Source organism: Bidens hawaiensis, unplaced genomic scaffold, assembly GCF_021521415.1.
Source record: "Bidens hawaiensis isolate Kalapana, Puna unplaced genomic scaffold, B.hawaiensis_p1.1 tig00049607_1, whole genome shotgun sequence".
Classification (NCBI taxonomy): domain Eukaryota; kingdom Viridiplantae; phylum Streptophyta; class Magnoliopsida; order Asterales; family Asteraceae; genus Bidens; species Bidens hawaiensis.
In genome coordinates, this window is record NW_027506115.1 from 38,407 (window position 1) to 45,318 (window position 6,912).

Below are 6,912 nucleotides of genomic sequence, written 5' to 3' on the forward strand. Positions count from 1 at the left end.
GTGGGCCCATGACCAGACACCGTACACCGTCAATGAACTTACATCTTTCCCACCTGATGACCTTTTTTAAAATGTTCGTATTGGACAACCTTGTTAGCACCACGCTGGACAGCCTACAACCAAAGTTTTCAACATTCAAAAGTCAAAGACTTGTTAATGATAAATATATAAAAGAAAGTAAATTGCTAAGTAATAATAAATATTCATACATTAGAAAGATATGTCATTCTCCCGGTCCCACCATGCAGCAAGCCTCCAAACACAGGTGGTGGTTGGAAATGTTGAACCATGTGTCGGGTTTGCAACGGTTCAACAAAAGGTGGCTCATTCATATCACCAATATTTGAGCTAGTTGGAAAATCAGACGGTTGACTTATTGACCCGCTCGGTGGGTAAACTGCCAATGACATAACCGATTGCACCTGCTTGCTTATTGAGGCCCGCAAATGAGGTGCAGGTTGGTTCCTGGATATATTGTTTGATAGATTCTTCGGTTGAAGAACAACTGGGACCACGGTCCCTCTTGCACCAACTTGTGAGACCGAGGAGGATAACCCGTAGTTGGTTTTAGGTGGTGACAGGGTTGTATCCATCGGGTCAGGCCGTTACCGACATAAGTAACAAGTTGCATATTTTTCTCCTTTGACTTTTGTTTAGGCTTACGTTTCGGTTGGATGTCCGCTGGGATCGGAATTTCAGCCCGTTTGTTCATTTCAGCATGCGGTACGACACCATTTTCAGGTGTTATTGGGGCAGCGTGCCCCGGTTTGAAAACCACACCCGTTAATGGGATGCTTGAGTTACCAATCTTAACTGCGAGTAACCACCATCAAAAGTTCCCTGAACAACGCCTGTTACAACCTGTCCAACCATGTCTTGAGTTGGATCATTGATCAGGCCAACTCGAGGAGTGTTGTTAGTCAATGGTGCAAAACCAGGTGGCGGGGGAACAGTCACATGCGAACGGACACTTTGGGCCCGTTTCGGCAGTTCAATATCGATTAGTGTTGCGCCGGACCTTACTTCTTTGTTCACCGGGTCCATTTTCAGCAGTTATGATGTTAAGAAATCAAACACTTTTATCTGTATAAAAATAAATAAACTCATATCCTAAAGATTACCAAATCTGAGTATCCAATTTCCATAAACAATATGCCGAAGCAAACGTTAATCGCGATATTTGAGAAACAGTGTATCTAGCAAACGATCATAAATCATAAATACAGATATAAACAATGATTGAAGATGTCAATCAAAACTATGAATGAAGGAATCCAGTTATATCAGTTAAAACATTTAACATGATTAGTTAACAATGAGTCAAACTATATCGGCTAAGGACTTTACCTCCTATAACGAGAATAAACAGATTCCAGATGAGCGTAGGAAACTAATATATAGAAGTGTACGTGTGATGTGCCGTGTGCGTTGTACGATTCGAGCAAGATTTTTGCACATTAATGATTATCAACTCCTACACTTCTATAAGCTGTATGTATGGTGTAAACTATCACTGATTTGGTTAATTATATGGACTAAATTTAAATTTAACATTGTAATTAACCAAGTATCAGTAGTTAATTATAAATTCCACATATGGATACAGTATTCAGAAATAAGAAATGCCAGATGTTTACATGGTCACTTATATTGTTATAGGTTACAACTTGTTTTCGAACTTATTATTCTCATCATTTATTGATCGATAACATTAAAAACCTACCGAATACAATAGTAACTATATAGCCTAAATATCAACACATAATCGAATTAAACATCAAATGATTACAAACAAACACGTAGAGTTTTAGACTATCAGTGGAACATAAAACAGATTAAACGCATTCACACAGAAATCAGCGATGCAAAATGCCACAAATTAGAGCATAATCGCTCACCTAGCGGGAAATTAAGATCTATCGAGCTTCGAGATTCCTTCCTTCTAAAGATCTTTCAACTGTGGGTCAATTAGCATATTACAAGAAAAAATAAGAACGCGAATAATCATCAAAATTCAGAATCTACGACTAGAAAACGAAATTCGCACTCACCTGGAGCCGATTTACGATCTATCGAGCTTCGAGCAACCTTCGTTATACAGATCGTTAATCTGTGCATCAATTTACAAATTACACGTACAATTAGACACTACAAGCGAATGATCATCAAATTTGCAAATTACCTTGAGAGTTTAAATTACACGTACAATTAGACACTACAAGCGAATAATTATACATTTGCATGCAGATTTAATCTATATGAACTGGAATTGCAACTGTACCTTGAGAGTTTAAATGATCGGATGAGAAATTGACGTTGTAATTTGAAACCCTAGATTTTAGCGTGGAGAGTGAGAAGTATCTAAAGAAAGTGTTTTTGAGATTAATACGGCGTAGTCTTATTATTCTCATCACGACATATATATAGAATTTGTGGTTTCTAATATTGGCTAAACAATTTCCAAGGTTAAATTTTCATACCGGTCCTTATTCATTTTAGTAGGTATATGTTAGTACTTGTTGTTTGATGATAAGTTATAGTACAGTGTGGTTTGATGATAAGTTGTAGTATAGTGTTTGCGATGTAACCTTACCTAATGAGGGAAGTGAAAGAAAGTTGTGTTGAATGTTAATCGAGTTCGTTTTTCTTACTTAATAGTAGATTAGTAGCTGTATAATGTGTATTTCGTTAGGGTTATGAACATGATCTTAAATTTGTGTTTCTTATGTTTACTAAAATGGCTTGAGTAGTCTCGGTTGATAGATGCAAGTTTTGACGGCTATATGTTATGATTTTAGAGTTGTTCAACTACCTTTACGCCAATTTGTATAGTTTAAAAGTCATATTTACGTGTTTAGTAATTAGCCGGACATGAGTTATTGGCGTGCATTAATTTGAAGTGGATCTATTATTTGTTGAGTTTCATGGGTTTGATTTAAAGGAACACAAAGCCTAAACATTAATGTTACATAGTCCCGCAACTACCTCCTAGCAATAATATGTTACGACAATAAGATAACGTTGCAACATTTTGTAACATGATAACCTGATTATATCATACACGCATGTATGTAAGATTACTGATGTAGTTGGTATCATGGTGTGTGGACTTCACAACTTAATGGGAAAATAGCTTTACTATATGTTCGAAAACATAACTACTACTTAAACTTTTCATTACTTCTTTTACGACATCTTATGTATTGGATATATGGTAATTCAAAGCACACATCTACGAGACCTCTTCAATCTAGAGCAACAATCTTATATGCTTCTATTGCAAGTCTTGCATGTTGTAACCTCTTTATAAATTACAAGCACAATCACACATGTCTTGTTTGATCAGAGATCAACATATTCACAAGCCAGATAGTTGGTGTTATGAACTCCTAATTATACCCTAATAGGTAAAAGATCTATTATTTGATCTCATTTGTTGAATAATTCATGTGGATGTCAATTGAAAGATAAAAGAAGTTTTTTATACATGAGTCGTATTTAAAAAGTGGTAGATTTGAGTTTTCTTATTATAAGTTCTATGTAGCCATAACATAGCCTTTTTTTATATTAAGTTTTTATCTTTTAGGTTAGGTGTATATAGTAAAACATGTAAATGCATTCCATTTTTCGATGATAATGAAAAGAGATACATATGATACAAATTAAAATATATGTTCACATTATACGTTCTCCAATCATCAACAAGAATGTCCCAACTCAACAAATTGAAGTAAATAAATATGAAATGTAGGACATAATTAAGTTCCTAAGATTAAATATTTATCATCGTTAAAAGTGCATGCGAAAACCATGTGAAGTTAAACGAGTTTGAATATGCAAAGATTTATGGTTGATTGGAAGGCTCAACCATATCAAGTTGTAAGGCCATAAACCCATACATCCTACATAGTGTTGGATTTACTTATAAGCACAACTCTAATTAACGAGGTACAAATGAAATAAGCCTCCTAATGAAGATAAACAAGTAAGATGTGAAATATGTCAAATTCATATTTGTATTTGAATTCGTTTTCCCGATTCGTTTTGTAATCCAGACTTTCATTTATTAATAAACTGGGTATTTATTGGGTAATTATGATATATATGTTGTCATGATGTTATTTACTCATTGGTAACTCATATTTATTGAATTTTTTACCTATAATTGATCAAAACCCAACTCCAAGGACCAAAACTGTTAAATCTCAAACTTCCTATATAGTCGCATAAGCCTGTTGCACTTCACGGGACAGAAGCCTTCTCCCTCCACGATAGACCAGACTACGCCGCGTGTCACGAGCCATCAACCTAAACCCATCGCGATGTACGACGGACTCTTTAACCGGCTGTTACAGCTTGTTTCACGACAAGCACTATGGTTGGCCGAATTCTTGCTACTTTGATTCGTTTTGAACATTGTGATCATGCATCTAGACTTAATTTAACTTGTATTCATCATTTCTAGTTATCAATTGTGTTATAATATAAAATTCCTCAAATCAAACCCTAGTCTCATCCCTTTTAACTAGCTTGTAATTAACTTGTTTTGACACTGTTATTAACGAAATTGTGTCTATATAAAAAGTCTACAACCTCTACTAATCCTTTTCTACAACCCCATTCATTCTCAAATTCGTCCTAACTAGCATTTTGGAGTTCATGCTTTAGTTTGACCTTCAAAAGTCAAACTGTCCAAGCTCAAATCTCATCTTCTTATTCTAGATCGTTCCTCAGGTATGCATGTTATGTTTCAGTCGTGTATCATCGTTTAGGACTTGATGCTTTGTTAACAATAATTTGACAATTATTAGTCCATAAAAATGAACTCGGCTCGCTTATGCAACCATTCGGTTAAGATTTGGAAATTTTCATACATTAATTCTTCCATCTTATAAGAATTCTAAAGATAACATTCTTGTGATATCGGAACCGAACTCGCGATAGTCGAGTTCAGGTCGGACGAACCACTCGCTTAAATCGTTTCACCAATTTTATGTATGATTCAGATTTTTCCTCGGAGCGAGTCGAACATATTAACGTGACTACCTACCAACAACTTTTACGACGAAAAGAATAAATACCAATTTTAAACTAAATATATATTTTTAAAAAAAAAAAATCTTTAAAATCTCCATACAGCCAACCAACAGAATCTCGCATGTCTTATTTATTCAATTGTTTCTTGAACCTATTTTGAAACTAGGAGTATTTTTTGATTTAAAAGATCCCATGTTGAACCGAACTAAACTAGTTCACTCATTTAAATGCTAGTTGTTACACCTCAACCTAAGGTGGAAATGCCAGGACACGAACTGATTGTTCACAACTCACAAGGTACTATTATACAATATAAAATATGACAATATCTATTTAATTTATTTATCTCAAATTCCAATTAAAGTGCACAAGTTTCAAACATAACAATAATAATCCCAACCTAAATAATTGGGCAAATATTCTTTATTTTATTTTCTAAGGTCTTTCTATGTGTTATTTATCTTAGCTTTGAATCAACTTTCAACTTGCATATGCGTAGAAAATAAAGAGATTTGTCAGCAACACATGTTGAGTGAAATGATCACCAGTTTTCATGTACAATAATAGAATAGTTGATAAATGATAAATGCGCAAACAAAATAATGTGAGTAATAGTCAATCAAGCCATAAGCAAATAATGTGATTGTCGGTTGACCATGCCTCACGAACACAGGCTATGGCTACTAGGACGGTGTATGATCATACTGACATGCTAGACTTCCGATGGACGTCTCCGAATGTGATAAAATATAAACACTTAAACAGGTAGCAATTAGCATTTAATTGAAATACACACAATAATTATGTTTGCGAGTTTATGTATATATAAGATATAAAATATGAATTATATACACATTTGTCCCTAAAACATTTGAAAATAGTAAAATAAAAGGGGAATGATATCTCACCTTGATGATTAAGCGAATAAACCGAGAGGTAAAATAAACGAGCAAAGTTAACGTGACAAGTTTTCTTATCCAAACAGACCTGAAACTTATACAAAATAAAACAGAGTAAAAACCAAGAACATAGCCACTGAAATCAATCCAAACGGATATCTAGAACTCCGGTTACGAGATTTTCAGCAAATAAGCGAGCTGGTACCGACCAGAATCCGAACAGCGAGTCGAAAGTTGGGTTTTGGTCAGTAGCCTTAAAATCTTGAAACAAAAATAAAAGTCTTCTGGACCGAAAGCCGGTTCCGCCCAGAAGCATGAGAAATTGATTAGTCAAAGTTGTTGACTATTTTGCCCTTAAACGGGTTTGAGTTAAATTTACCTGTTAATAACCTTCAATCTTAGAAATTGATTGAGGGTTATTGACTAAGGAATAATAATAGATTATTTACTGCAAACAACTTACCCGAAATGTGTATGAATCGCTCGAAATATGAAGTCAAAGGTTGATATTATGGCAAAGTCAAACACCAAAGCTTGTATCTTCGAATAATATGGCAAAAACGGAAGAGAAACAGAGAATTTAATGAGGGTGACAGGTGGGGAAGAAATTCTTAAGGTTTAGGAAAGCATTTTGCAGATGATTTATGTCTTGTTTATTTAGGATATGCAAGCATAAGTTAATTTTAGCTAATAAGCTCGTTTAAAAAACCGAATATTTTAATGACTAAATCAATTACAGAATCATCAAAATTCGTTCTTGATGAAGAGGTTGTGGAATGTGGATATGTATTTAGTCTACATTAGTTTTGTTGGGGCTTAAATCATGAGATTCTGTCCAAAAATAACCGTTTTATCACCAAAAACGAACTAGGAAACAAAATAATCGAAAGAATCTGTGCAGGTTATTGGCCGCACCATGCGACAACTAACCTCCTTGGCCGCGTGGCACGGCATGCTTGTGGGGGGGGGGGGTTGC

The 6,912-nt window shown here is 34.8% G+C and overlaps 1 long non-coding RNA gene across 1 annotated transcript; it reads right to left on the minus strand.

Moving 5' to 3' along the window:
- Window positions 1–979: 979 nt before the first annotated feature.
- Window positions 980–2,358, minus strand: LOC143616753 (uncharacterized). Its single transcript, XR_013150713.1, has 3 exons — window positions 2,282–2,358; window positions 2,052–2,110; window positions 980–1,083 (listed from the first exon to the last, which is right to left on the minus strand). It is a non-coding gene; the product is annotated as an uncharacterized LOC143616753 (long non-coding RNA).
- Window positions 2,359–6,912: the final 4,554 nt, after the last annotated feature.